General features: G+C 37.7%; 1 pseudogene; it reads left to right on the top strand.

The window, feature by feature from the left end:
* The first annotated feature begins 340 nt into the window (after nucleotides 1-340).
* LOC106969544 (atlastin-1-like) overlaps nucleotides 341-14,872 on the top strand; it is a 127,363-nt pseudogene continuing 112,831 nt past the window's right edge.

Genomic DNA, 14,872 nt, shown 5'->3' on the forward strand with positions numbered 1-14,872 from the left:
AAGAGTTTTCAGTAGAAGGAACAGTATGTGCTAAAGTCTTATAATAGAAGGGGCATGGTCTAATTGAAAAACCAAAAAGGTGTTTGGGACATATAGGTTGAAATGAAGCTGTAAAAAGGAGCGAAAACAAACAGGATTTTATAGATCATATTAGTTGTAACGAGAATCCATGGAAGTGTTTCATGTATGAGATGAAGCATGTGATATCATTAAATATTTATTCAGATAAATTCAATGTTACAGCAATTAAAAAAGACCCAAAAGTGACTGTGGATTAATCAGTTAGGAAGTTTCCCCCTCCAGACAAGAGATAGTAAACACTTGGTCTAAACTAGTGGTGATGGCCAAGGAGATGGACAGAACTGGGAAGAAATGTGGCGTGTTTAGGAATGAACAGCGACAGAATTTTTTGTTGAACTTCACAGTGAGAGAAAAGAAGGATAGCAAGGATGACTGCTGGTTTTCTGGCTTGTACAAGGAGTGGATGGTGATGTTCTTGTCTTTCAATGAGAAGATTACAATAGGGAGACCAGGTTTGGAGACTTGCACATAGAGATTATGGGTTGAATCCTGTCACAGTGAATTTCTGTGTCATGTTTAAATGTATAAAACCACTGAGTCCTTACACAGAGTGTAGAGAGTTAAGACACAGCTCAGTATTCATGAAAGCGAGAGTGATGAAAAAGTCTGGGAAAGAAAGGGCAAATGAGAAAAGACCTTTTTGAAAGCAGTTTGGTGATCTTTTCTCCTGATGTTGTTTTAAACCAAGGCTGAGACAAGCATAAAAGAAGCCCTCAGCAAACATTCAGCAAGAATCCCGTGTGACATTACCCAGAGGTCTGCATTCAAGGTTAAAAGTGGTACTGGATAAAAAATAAGCTCGTCTGTGTGTTCTTTACTTGGCACTAAACCTCAGTGCCTGCTGATAATTCAAGCTGTTAATAAAAAGAGGTCAATCTTTCCCCCCACATCAACAGTGAAATAAATAAATAAATAAATAAATAAATAAATAAATAAATAAATAAATCTATCTCCATGTGAAGAAATGCATTAAGCAAAATAAGTAAAGAAAGAGCTGAGAAAGGAGAAAACAAAGTCAATGAAAGCTATCGATCAGTGATGCTTAAAGAATGTAAACATTCAATAGAGAAAAGAAAACAGAAACATAATTGTAGAGGCTGTTTAATATTTGCACAGCCATCATTAGAATGCTCACTACAGTTAACATTTCTTGGAGAACCTTCTTCATAAACACAGTATGCCTACAATTTAAACGATGCTTTTTCCGGTTGTCTGAATCACTGAATAAAATAGTTCTGAATTCCCATTGACTGCTAGGACGTTTAAAAGTTATTTTATTCAAAATAGAAACCATAGGACATTGGTGAAGTTTTACTGTTGGTACACAATTCTCCTTTTAATACCTTCAAGTTTTTAAGATGTTGGTATCTGGCAGTTCACTATGCTGTGGAAAAATTATAACATGTCTTTCTCAAATATCTTGGGTTTATGACAGGAAGATATCACTAAGAAATCAATCATTCTCCAAGTTGAATCTTTTCCAATTTTCCTTCAGAAAGAGTCAGCAACATCAAGCTTTTAAAACGATTATTTCTCTGGTAGCCTATGGGCTGTTAAATCATGCAAATAATTAATTGATGTAATTAAACACATAAAGCAACACTGGCAAAATTTTGTACAGTGAAAATTAACTAGACTTTTACAATAAATAGGCAATTAATGCAAAAGAAAATAGAAATAAAGAAGTACATACTGAGATTCTGTTTTATGTGTGATATTACCACCACCAGGGAGAATTTTTTTAATTGTCCTTCTTGGTGGAAATGAGAACAAAGTAACATAAACATTTATAGTACTAACTGATCAGTTTGGTATACTTGATGCTGAACAAAATTATTAAGTCCATTTTCTGACACATCTTCCATTAAGAAAGGACACCCACAATGGATTGCACAGAGAAAGAGGGGGGGTTCATTGGCAAAATAAAGGACAATCACAGAGCTGAAGACCTTGGCTTTAGGCAAACTCTTTTTCAACCTCTGAGCACTGGGAGATAAACTAATTGTCACCTGTCCTAGATCTTCCCCTGACCTCCTGTCAAAAGTAGCTCAGCAACCCTACTTGTTTCTATCACTATTTTACTATCCTCCATTCTTTTTTTAATCTATTTTTTAATGTTTAGTTTTGAGACAGAGACAGACAGAGACCAAGTGGGGAGGGGCAGAGAGAGAGGGAGACACAGAATCCAAAGCAGGCTCCAGGCTCTGAGCTGTCAGCACAGAACCTGACATGGAGCTGGAACTAACGAACCACAGGATCATGACCTGAGCCAAAGTCGGATGCTTAACGGAATGAGCCACCCAGGTCCCCCCATATCCTCCATTCTTAGTAGCAGCCGTCCTGGTTGATATTAAACTATGTGTTCAAGATCCCTTTCCTCCAAAAGAACTACATTCTTGTCATGTTTATGATATGTCCTGTTTCCTAGAGAAATGATCACACTTTGTAGGAATCAAGTATTTCCGAAAACAAAATAAACAAACAACAACAACAACAACAACAAAAAACCCACTCATTATGTGCCATGCACTGGGCAAAGTGCTTTATATGCATTTTTTCTTATAATCTTTTAATATGCTTAGCTTATAATAAAACACCCAACAAGACTCATTGCATTTGAATGAAACACTCTTCTACTATAAAGCTTTGTTTATATCCCAAATAAGTCCACTTAACTCTACTGGTTGAAATAGTTCCAAATGACTAATTTATCAATAAATGGCTATTTGACCAAATTATTTGACTGTTTTTACTGCTGAATCTGATCACATTACCAATAGAATAGAGAAGCAAATATATTTTGATTATACATAAGAAATATTTGTTAAATTAAAAAATAGCTATCACTGCTTTACATTTGTGGTTGTAGGTGTACAGTTACTCAGCCCCATGAGAAGAAAAATATCTAAATTATACTTCTGCTTATTGCTTATGTCTGGAATCAGAACTCTGCATAGATGCTCATTAAATGAGTCAGTGAAAAAAATGTACAGCATGCCAAAAATGGAAGTGACACAAATAAATAAATATTTCAAATGACAATCCTCTAAAGCAGGGGTTATAGACTAGATTGTGTTCTTTTCAAATTTACGTATTGAGCCCAAACCTTCATTGTATTTGAAGACAGGGAATTTAGCAGACAATTAAGGTTAAATAAGGTTTAGTAAGGGGAGATTGGTAATTCTATAGGATTGACGTCCTTATATGAGAAAAAAAGTGAGTAGAAGATCTCTCTCTTACCATACCCACCCTGGGATGCCCTGGGAGAACACAGCAAGAAAGGGGCTATCTGCAAGGATATCTGTAAGGAGGTCTCACCAAGAACAAAATCAGTGGACATCTTGATCTTGTACATCCAAGCTCCAGAAGTGTGAGAAAGAAATCTCTGCAGTTTAAGTCTCTCACTCTGGCATTTTGTTACGGCAGCCCAAGTAGACTAATACAGTTGGTAGTATAATCTTCCCCCTCATATTGATGAGACAATTGAGGCACAGAGAAGTTAAGTATTTTTCCTGAGGTCACATAGCTAGAAGTGGCAAGGCCAGGACTTGAATTTAGGAGACTATAACTCCAGAGCCTGTGCTATTAACTATTTAGCATGCTTTCAGGCAGCAAGTAGATAAAGGGATGCAGAAACAACGAAAACATGCCATGAGGAGGAATCATAAAAAAAAAAAAAAATGAGTATGAACCTGGAGAGGTAAGTAAAAGCCAAATCAGGCAGAAACTTTTTTTTTTTAAAGTGTCCTATTGTCCTAACAGCACAAGGAAGCCATTGAAAGGGTTTAAGCAAGAAGGATGGTGGGGAAGGATGGGGAAATGGGACCTTGGATGAGATGTGGATTCTGAAAAGGTCACTCTGGTTACAGTACACTAGTTAAAAATATTTAAAACACTTAATCTTGACAGTAAATAAAAATGGTCATTTAGAGTCTACTTGGCTTTTTTTTTCTTTTCAATGAGTCAGTTCACTGCCTGACACATCGCTAAAAAGGTAGAACTGTGCTAATAAGGCGAAGAGGTGAAACTTCTCCAAAGAGAGTTAGAAATGTGAGGTTTGCCTACTTAAGAATCTCGGGTGCAGGTAAACACAGTGCATTCTCCCCCCATTGTTATCAAAACAAATCACCACAAAATTAGTGGCTTAAAACAAAAGAAATTTATGAGCTGACTGTTCTGTAGCTTCCCAAGGCCAGTAAAGTATGTCTGGGCTGACTGCATTAGTGCCATACGGTCACAGGAATGAAGTCCCTACTTCACTGCTGGCTGTCTGACATGGGTCATTCTCACCTTCTAGAGATCTTATTTCCAGGCTACTTACTGACTCCCTTAAAAGCCAATAATGATGAATCTTTGAATCTCCAGATTCTTTTCTCTCTGCCTCATCTTTCTTCCCTGTGGGGAATAAGCTTAGGAATCCCCCGGATTTACACCAATGGGTTGTTAACAAGGCACCTTTTCTTTTGTTAATCATCTCTGCTCTAGGCAGCATATAGCCCTATTTACCTGCTTACCTAATTTGGTCCTTCCTTCCTGTGAAAGCCCCTTTCTATAGTACTAAATTGGGGGGCGTTTTCACCCTGAACGCCTAATCTTGCTTACCTCATATATGTTTGTATTGGGGGACTTTGCCCTGTCTCTATCCTGGGTGTCTTTGCATAACCCTCTCTATCCTGGGTGCCTTTTCACCCCTCTGCTCTATCTTGGGGTCCTGATCTTTTTAAACCAAAATCAGGTGTGAGCATCCTATGGCTTTGTACTTCTTTATGCCTTGTTAACCACTGGTGTAAGCCTGGGACATTCCTAAGCTTATTCCCCACACTACCCCACTCTTCTGCCTGAATATTCTGCAGTGGTCCTTTGCTTTTAGGGTCCCCATGTGATTACAGTGGACCCACCCTGATAATCTAAAATTACCTCCCCAAATTGAGATGAGTTGGCCAGTAATCTTAGTTCTGTCTGCAAAATCGCTATACAGCAGTACTAGATTGGTGTTTGATTGAGTAAACAGAAAAATAAATCTAGGGGGACATCTTTAGGACTCTGAATATCATACATGGTCCCCGTTTTCTATACACGTATACCTTAGAATTAATCATATAAGCATGGAGGATGTTCTTGGACTGACCTTTTGCTTCATTTTAGTTATTCTAAATATATTTTTTTTATTCTTTCTTTAGTCATAAAACAAGAGTCATAGAAAAACATATTCCCTTGAAAGAAATCTAATGCTAGGTGAGTATATGTCATTACATTTGGAGCCAGTATATATGAATACAGATTGAAAGCATAGAAATACATTTCTTAATATGATAAATTAAGATATTCTACTCATTCCAATTATCTTTCCAGCAACTCATCATTCCTCAGGATTTCATTTTGCTATTTCAGATACAAATGACTTATTTTAATTCAGTCAAACCAGCATTAATAATTTCTTAGCAAAATATGACAAAAATCAAATACACTTTAGATGATGGATGATGGAGCCTGGCAGTACAAACAAATTCTGATTTCACTTATTTTACTATCTATGGCAATACCTCTAGCAATGAAGGGAACAAGGGTATGTCATGGTAAACATCTGTGTCCTAAAGGAAGGAATAATTAGTCAGTATTGGTATTTTGTGTGAGTATTCATGCTTCATCTAAATCAATCTTTGCAAAAATATTAGGTGCTTCAGAGATGCCCTTAAGGCAGCTACCACATGATATCTCTGATTTTGAAGGAGTTAATGTGTATCCCTTAGAAAATAGCTTATCTGAAGGTAACTGAGGTATTTGAGAAAACATTGCTCTCAAATAGAATAAATATGGATAAAAACCAAAAGTGACATTTAATCCTAAATTCAGATAAAAGAATAAATTAAGTATTATTTAATGGACTTCAAATCTATACTACTTTCCCCCTAGGAAAAAAATAACCAGGTAAGATTTAGTAAACAACTAAATATCTTACTAATTTCAAACGGCTTTGAAAAATAAGTGAACACTACAACAACTAATAGGAAACTCATTTTTCTTTCCAAAAACAGAAACAATAAATCTAGGAGCCAGTATGAATTGTAATTTTTCAATTTGCCCTATCGTGCTCCCAAAGTCATATGTCTCCATGTTCAAAGCAATCAACATCTCTATGCTCTCTGTAAGGGGTCAGAAATAATGCAGAGGGCATGCTAATTACATGGTCATTATAGAATGTACAACATGTTGATTGATTACTAGACACTATTGTCTATGCAAATAAGGAGCTGAAGGCCAGAAGTTATGAAACACAAGAATGAAAATGAGGTTAAGAATCCCACATGAGTCTCCTTAACTCTGACTCTTTAACCAGTAAGTGGGGAGGTTATGGATTGAGATGTGTTTCATTTTTGAGTTCATGTTAAATACACAGTGTAACTAAGAGAGCACCAACTTGTTTCTTACATATTATATGAACATTGTATTTAAGAATAAATATTTAGAAAGCAGTTAGTGGTGGCATAGAAGGAAAATGTCTTTATCCTCAGCCAAATCCTTGTTACTTCTATGCTGCTTTAGAAAAAAATCTATAACTTCAACCATCAACTCCAAAGTCTATTTCCAAAACAGCAGGTGGTTTCTGAGCATACATTGCCTACAATTCTTTTAGAAAGTCCAAATGCAGTCACATCTACCTTGCATTTACAGACTCACTCATCTTGCATAATACAACTACTTAACACTGAGAAATGCAAGGATAACTGACAATATATGTTTCCTGATACACACTGAAGTTTATATTTTTGAACTTAAAAAATGTAGGTCAATTTACCAATATTTTGATGAACAGTGTACATCCAATATACCTCACAGACTGTATCTATTAGGTGTAACGGAAGTTGTTTGTTCCAAGTCTTACCCATGAGGCTGAAATTATATATAAACATATATATATGTGTGTCATTTAAATGAAATTCAAACACAAGAAGACCCAATGAGCAATGCTTGCATCCTACAAAGAATTTAATAACACCACTGGAGCCAACCGCTTTATAATGTATATGGGCCTCAGTTGTCTCAGAGTTCAGAAGAAATCAAGGGAGTAGACTGCTATTTATTCCTTCTTCAATCTTCAGACACGCTGAGGAGAATAGCTATCTTTACTCAGACCATTTCTCAAGCTGTTAATTCCCTTAAAAAACAGGACTGTGAAAAATGATACAGAACGTGAATAAGCACAATCCTGCAACACCATTTTCTAAAATAGGACTGCATTTAAGGAGTAAAAAAGTTACAGTGTGTAAGTCTCCTCTAAGGTTTCCAAATGTGACATCATTGCTTATTAGTGGATTAAATAAATTTATGGCTATATCACTAACTGGGCAAAATTTTGTAGGAAATTATACAAAGGGGAGGTAAAGGTGTACTTGTTAGAAGAAAATGAAAAGAAATGTGTTTTCTTAGTTTTAGTGTACAATAACTCAGATTCCTAAACACTCTCTGTCAAAGTTTGGGGATATATTCTATATATGCTAACAATTTTAAAGATAGTTTGATGATGTCATTAAGCAAAACCTCTTTAGAGAAAATCATTTTTTGATTTAAATCCTGGCTTTACCATTTACTAAGAATGTGATATAAAGCTGTAAATATGGATGATAAAATATTTGTTTGTGGAACTCTTTAGGGAATTAAATTAGGTAATATACAAGGAGAATTTAATAGAATGCTTGTTATATATTAGGCATGCAATAGTGTTAGCTAGTCATATTGAGAGACATAGAAACAAAGCAATTTTAAGACAATAATAGCTAGGTACTAGAGTTGACAGCAAATTTTCACATTGATGCTATTTTGTGTGTGTGTATTTTATATTTATTTCATTTAGGAATTACAAGCTGTATACCCTTGAAAGGACTTTAGACAAATGAGAAAATAAAACAGGACAAAATAGACTCAATATTACTAAAGTCACAATGGACTATTCTTTCTTTCCTACTTACCTTTGCACATAGTATATAAGTGTATAGTGTATAAGTAATCCTTGATTAATAAATAAAGGGCTGAAAAAGTGAGTGGATGTATGTATGCATAAATTAAAAACATTCTGGATCATCTGAAAGACACAGAAGGATTGTACTTTCAAGAACTAGTGAGCAGATCGTCATATTCTGGCAATAATTCTAAAGGTAAAGAAAAGTAGAACAACAACAACAAAAATGTTTAGTTATCTGCTTTTCTTTTCTGCTACAGGAAAGAAAACAGTCAATTTCCCCTGGCATTAAATGTGAACAGAATTTAGAGAGCAAAAGGCTTCTAGTTTCTTCTCCTGGTTTTGCCACTACATAACCATGTGACTTCAGTCTCCTCCCAGTTTTAGATTCCTCAGTTGTAAAATGAAAGGGTAGGACAAGGGTACTCCTACAGTTCCTTTTACCTTCAATTTTAAGTAACTTAGATGAAAAAAAAACAAAACTGTCTAAAGCCATTGTATCCCGCAGTAGGAGTGGATTATCTTGTTAAAAATACCACCTAACTAAGTCAAATCTATTGTACGCTAATGGGATATAACTTGTGATTCTGAGACCCTGGCCACAGCTAATGACACAGGATTATTCACTCATTGGTTAACTGCAGGCAATGGAACTCAGACTGGATACAATCAGACTGACTTCAAATCCCAGCTCTTGCTACTTACTAGCTGTGGCCAGATAATCTATCTGTTCCTCCTCATCCTCATCTCTTAATAAGAGAATAATAATAGCATATATTTCTTAAGTTTGTTTTAAGGGTTTAATGAGTCATTGTCATGTGTTCAGGAATTAGCACATTACAATAGTTATGTGGCGTAAGTTAGCACCAACAGATGCTACTAGTAAGGAAGCTCAGAGTTCATTAGAGGAGTATTCCAGAAAATGGATGGACAGCTGATTTGTGTCTTTAAGCTTATCCTATTGGACAACTCTCTTGATGGCACGAACTATGCCTTTATTTGCTTTTCAACACTAATTCACAACAGATATTTTCAATGCTACATCTGTGTCCCAGGAATGTAAAAGCACAGATGATGGGTTAGTAAGCAAATTAAATATGGGCCCTGCCCTCAAAGATCTTGAGTTGAATAGAAATGAACAAAATAGTCTATGGCCATACCACCCCGAATGTGCCCGATCTTGTCTGATATCGGAAGCTAAGCAGGGTTGGGCCTGGTTAGTACTTGGATGGGAGAAATGCACAAAATAATCCAACAGGTAAATGCCTTAATTACATTAGATTACTTCATTTGTTTTACATGAGTAGTAAATACAGGAGATTACAACCAATTTTCTGCTTATAAATATTTAAGAAGATACACAGTAAAAACAAATTAATTCTTTAATACGGATACACGTGTCACTTAAACTAATACAATGCATGGCTCTGCCCTCTGCCTTCATATTTTTTCTAAGGAAGTTAACTTGGGCTACCTCCTTCAAGATGGCCTTGGGAAACCACTTTGGAATACTAAAGTTGGGTATTTTTCCATTCAAACAACACTACTCAGCACTGTTCTATATACTAGGGATACTTAAATGAACAAGTCAGAAAAGATTCTTATTCTTGAGAAACTTATGTACTATTTTGGAAAGACAGACAATTAAGTAGCAAATAAATAAATACATAAATATGAAGAGCTACTTATAGTAAACATACTTTGCAATTTAAAAATAGGTCACTGATGATACAGAATCATGTGCATTGGTAGCTGTATTAGGTTGAGTGGTTAAGAAAGAAGTCTCTTGAAGGAAGTGGCATTTAAAATGGAAGCTGACTGATGAAAAGCAGCTATTAGTGAGAGGCACTCACTGAGGAAGAGAATCCCAGAGAAAGAAGCTAGTGCAAAGGCCTAGAAGTAGAAATAGCATGTTGTAGCAAGAGAAAACTCAGTGAGGCTGGAATGCACTAGTCAAGAAGTAGGAAGAAAGCGGTTTCTGGTTGTGCCAACTGCTCCTTTCCAGGTCTGGTCCCCTCTCTGCCTGGACAAAGGTAGGACAAGTGCTAGGACCCAGCATCCGAGCACCGCTCCCACCGTTAGCATGTTCCCCACTATTGCCTCTGGAACTTCGCCCAATCTCCTAACCACCCCCATTCTTTTAGGGTCCTATCTCCCTGAATCCACTGCAGTGCCTATATCCCCTGCACCCCCAAAGCCCTTGCCTACCGCTGGTGACTTCCCAATGGAAGTTCTTTCCCTCCCTCCATGTCCCACACAGTGATGAGGGTCTCCCCTGGGAGTGCTAGACACTGAAATAACCAAAGGACAGTAGGGTCCCCTAGACTGACCCCTGAAAATGTCACTGGCAAATGGCAGGGGAGATATGCCAAATGTCCTGCTTTACCCTATACTTTGTTATCTTCCAATGGCCAATTGCCAAATGGCCTCCAACTAGACTACTTAAACAGCTGACTTTGACTTTCATCAACAGAGATTTCCTGTAGAGATCCCCAAATCAAACTCAGGAAGGCCCTCCTGAAAAGATACCAGCTTAAGACCTAAACAATGCTGGGAAATGTGACTTTCATCACAATCTTTCCAACTATCATCAACATTTGCGGTCACTGCCAAGACCACAGTGGTACGTACAGTGTGGAGATGCCCCAGAGACATACAACATCAGCAGCCATCAACCTTAGGAACAGACCGCAGTAACAGTGGGTGTGGAGAGAAGAGAGCTTCTTTCTACCTCATGGCTCCAGGTCTTGGCTTCTTAGTACTATGGGGACCTCAGGATAGGGTGTCATTTGTATTCTGCACAGTGTCCTCTGGCTGACTTCGAGATCTTCAATTCAAGGTGAAGATACAGCCTAGGCCGCAAAGAACCACCCCATGCCCGAGGTGATGGTTTTAGAGGGAGTGGTAGTTTCTAGTGCACACAAAAGCCTTGGCATCAGTAGCCTGAGACTGGGCTCGGTTCTTCCTCTCCTACCACTTGTAGCTGTATAACAAGCACACGCTGACTTGTGGAGGAAGAGGGCAAGGAGACAATGTGCAAAAGAATGGACCAACTACTTTTGCAACATGAAGAAGAAATATGCCTTGGACTCCACAGAAGCAGGAGACTGTGGTCCTTCCTGGAGCAAACATGAAGATCAGGGAAGAGACTCGCTGAAAGAAAGAGGGAGAGAAAGAGAAAGAAAGAAACAGAGAGCGAGAGCGAGAGTGAGAGCGAGAGAAAGAAAGAAAGAAAGAAAGAAAGAAAGAAAGAAAGAAAGAAAGAAAAGAAAGAAAGAGAAAGAAAGAAAGAAAGAAAGAAAGAAAAGAAAGAAAGAGAAAGAAAGAAAGAAAGAAAGAAAGAAAGAAAGAAAGAAAGAAAGAAAGAGAAAGAAAGAAAGAGAAAGAAAGAGAAAGAAAGAAAGAAAGAAAGAAAGAAAGAAAGAAAGAAAGAAAGAAAGAAAGAAAGGAAGGAAGGAATAGATAATATAGATATATAGATATAGATAGATATTGATATAGATATAGTTTTTTTGAGAGAGAGAGGGAGAGAGGAGGAGGAGCAGGGGAGAGAGAATAATCTCAAGCAGGCTCCACAAACAGCACAGAGTCCACTGCAGAGCCCTACTCTGGGTGAGATCTCAAGACTGTGAGATCAGGACCTGAGCCAAAATCAAGAGTCAGAGACTTAACAGACTGAACCACCTAGGCACCCTAGGAAATACCTTCCTATTATGATAAACTCCTAGATAATCAGGATAATTATGTGTAATAAGTACCCCACTCAAAGTGACTTAAGAAAACCTACAGTGGAACAGGCTCATATGCTTAAAATCCCAGAAGTAGATTTGGGGGCGGGCGGGGGAGGAGAAGGAGAATAAAAAGAGGAGGAGGAAGACGAAGAAGTTGTTTTTTAAATCGTTTTTTTTCTCCAGATGCTCAAAGAATGGTAAGACTCCGTTTCTCTCCATATTGTGGCCGTGCTTTCATTGTATTGGCTTTCTTTTCTCTAATCAGGGCCTAGACTGACAGCTGCAGCCTTACTTTCTGCTCCAACCTCCTTAGCAACTGATCCCATTAGCAAGGAATGAGTCTTATTGGACTAACTTGGATCCTACACTCATCTCTGAACTAAGCATTATAACTGTGGGTTCAAATATGCCCTTCAGATTGGGGTCACTCGACTCTGTCTGAAAAAGATCAAGAGAACTTTCTGCCCTCCAACACACATCTACATCACATGAAGTGAATGGAAGAAAGGAGGTTGAATGTTGAGTAGGTAAAGACCACATATGATCCACTCCCCACAGCCCCCCTTTCCCGACCACACACATACACTCACATGCTCACAGCCCCATAGGAAATGACTACCTCTCTGGGTCCTTCAATAGTCTCAGGACCAGAAGAATGCAATTTGACCTGAGAAGCGTTGGGAAAGTGCTCGGTGACATTTAACAACCACTTGCAAACAAATGGTGTCTAAGGAGCAGGAAGAGAGCTGGCAGCAATAGAAGGAAGAATGAAAATGATACAAAAGCTGTATGAGGTAGGGGCACCTGGGTGGCTATGTCAGTTAAGCATCAGACATTGGCTCAGGCCATGATCTCGTGGTTCATGAGTTTGAGCCCTGCCTCTGGCCCTGTGCTGACAGCTCAGAGCCTAGAGACTGCTTTGGATTCTATGTCTCCCTCTTTCTCTTCCCCTCCCTGACTGGTGCTCTGTCTCTCTCTCTCTCCCTCAAAAATAAAGAAACATTAAATAAATAAATAAATAAATAAATAAATAAATAAAAGTTATATGAGGTAGAGAGTGTAGATTTATTCTAAGTGAAATGCATAGCCACCAAAAGTTTTTAAGCAGAGAAAGGACTATCTGATATGTGATTCAAGAACACTTTTCTGTGAATTAAGAAAGGATTACAAAGTAGGAAGGAAACCATTAGCAAGTTGTTTTGGTGCTTTAGGCAACTTATGGTAGTGATTGTATTGGAAATTTTGAAAACAGAAAGATTTGGGATTTATTTTAAAGGTAAAGTCCATAGGAATTGCTGATGCATTGAATGCATGTGGTAAGAAAAAAAAAAGAAATTAAGTGTAATTATGAGAATTCTGCTTAAGAAATGAAACAGAAGATGTTTTTATCCAATTAGATAATGACTTACTTGGAGAGGAACAGATTGGGTATATAGACCAGCTGCTGACAAGCTTTCTGTAAAGGGCCACACAATAAATATTGCAATATTTGCAGACCATACAGTCTTGGTGCAACTATTAATTCTACACTTCAGTGTGAAATTGTCTGTAGACAACATGTAAACAAACGGTGTGATCATATTCCAAATTTTTTTTCTTAGAATTATTTGGAAGGTCAGATTTTATTAAAACTGTTGTTTGCCAAAACCTGATATAGACAAAAAAAAATTGTTCAGGTCATATTAAGTTTGAAATGCCCACCAGACTTCCAAATGGAAGTGCAAGGCTGGGTATATAATTTTAGAGTTCTGAGGCGAGGTCAAGAATTGAGGCCAATAATTGGGATGTAGCAGCATTTCAATGTATTGAATTAGAGCCCCAATGGTGAACATACAGATGAGAAAAAAAGAGAGCGAGAGAGACTCAAGGATAAAGGAAACCCTCCAATATTTGAAATGTTGAGGTCAAGAAGAAGAGATCAGGGGCACCTGGGTGGCTCAGTTGGTTAAACATCCAACTTCAGCTCAGGTCATGATCTCGCGGTCTGTGATTTTGAGCCCCTCATCGGGCTCTGTGCTGACAGCTCAGAGCCTAGAGCCTGCTTTGGATTCTGTGTCTCCCACTCTCTCTGCCCCATGCTCATCCATGCTCTGTCTCTCTCACTCTCAAGAATGACTAAATGTTAAAAAAAATTTTTTTTAAGAAGAAGAGATCAAAGAGATAGGAAGAAAACCATCATTAAGTGTAGCGTCCATTAAACAATGGGAAGAAGTGATTTCCAGAAGATGGTGTAGTTGACCATGTTGAAAACTGCTAAAAGCTTTGGTAAAATAAGAATAAAGATGAGACTACTCATTTTGGCATATGGAGGATATTGATTACTAATAAATGAATCTCTGGAATATGGCAAATGGATATAGCAATAAAAGACAATTTTTTCACAAAGTTTGGCTAGGAAAGGAAGTAGAAAATTTGGGTCATGGCAAAATGTGGGATCAAAGGAAGGCTTTTCATTTAAGAATGAATGATGGCATGTGCTAAAGTCCACTTGAGTCAGCTAGAAAGCACCAAGGTAAAATATTAAGGAGTTTTAACTTTTGATAACTTGAAATTGGCCATGCTGTATTCTCTGCAGAGAAGTAGGTAAATCCTACAAATTGGGACTTTTTTTCTCCCCAAAGAATATAAGGTGCTGTTATAACTGTTGGTGGCCTGAGGCTATTATAATGCTAAGAAACTGTTATAGTAATCCCTTCAAGATGTCCTCATACTTAAGTTTTCCTGTCCAAATCCCACTATCCAACCACTGTGGGATATTGCTGGAAACTGGTACAGAAGGAAAGTCTGATACCAACACAAGAACTAGTTCTTGGAACACTGACTCTTCATGGTTAATGGGAATGTTTTGATACAGTGTGGACCTAGAACCTTAAAAAAAAGTCAGGACTATAAAAATCTGTGTAGAATGGGAATTAATCAGATGTTTACTCTCATGACCATCTAACTTTCACTCAGTGTCTGGGCTTATGACCTCCAGTTGGTTCATGGATACTAGGTTTCCTGCTTGTGTTGTTCAAATATGACACTTCCCATTGGTTGCTGATGCTGATGCCTTCCCTGACCCTACCTCCATTTGGCTTCCCCAGTGGAGATGGGGCAATAT

This window comes from Acinonyx jubatus, chromosome A2 (assembly GCF_027475565.1).
Source record: "Acinonyx jubatus isolate Ajub_Pintada_27869175 chromosome A2, VMU_Ajub_asm_v1.0, whole genome shotgun sequence".
NCBI classification, from domain to species: domain Eukaryota; kingdom Metazoa; phylum Chordata; class Mammalia; order Carnivora; family Felidae; genus Acinonyx; species Acinonyx jubatus.